The 368-nt window shown below is 37.8% G+C and overlaps 1 protein-coding gene across 1 annotated transcript in view; it reads left to right on the top strand.

Annotated features, from left to right (window-relative positions):
* Nucleotides 1-368, top strand: part of LOC119586500 — a 10,069-nt gene that overhangs the window by 2,378 nt on the left and 7,323 nt on the right. The gene's annotated exons all lie outside the window — the stretch shown is intronic.

Here is a 368-nt window from a genome sequence, read left to right as displayed (position 1 = left end):
CGTGTGACTTGATGAGGTCAAAATTTCCTCTGTAGGTCGGTGGTATTGCTTTTCCTTATAAAGAATGCCTCCAGTCAGTTTTTATATGCGAGGGGATGGCAATAAGGTTGTTAACGCTGGAGTTTCTTTTGATTACAGAACAATTTGCATGAAAAGAAACTCTACAGGTTTTGATTTGATTTCCTTTGATTTTTTATAAGGATTTTGCAAGGTAAACAAGGTGTGTTTGAAGTTGATTGTCAGCTCCATTCCAAGCAGATTTATAACGCTGGTGGGATTCAGGTCAGTTGTCTGAAGTCACAAGATTTTTGGTTCAGGGAGTTTCATCATGCTTTTTACTCTCTTTGACTAGATGGATGTTATTTAGC

This window comes from Penaeus monodon, chromosome 21 (assembly GCF_015228065.2).
Source record: "Penaeus monodon isolate SGIC_2016 chromosome 21, NSTDA_Pmon_1, whole genome shotgun sequence".
Classification (NCBI taxonomy): Eukaryota; Metazoa; Arthropoda; class Malacostraca; order Decapoda; family Penaeidae; genus Penaeus; species Penaeus monodon.
The sequence above is the reverse complement of the archived record's forward strand: the minus strand, read 5'-3'. Positions and strand labels throughout refer to the sequence as shown.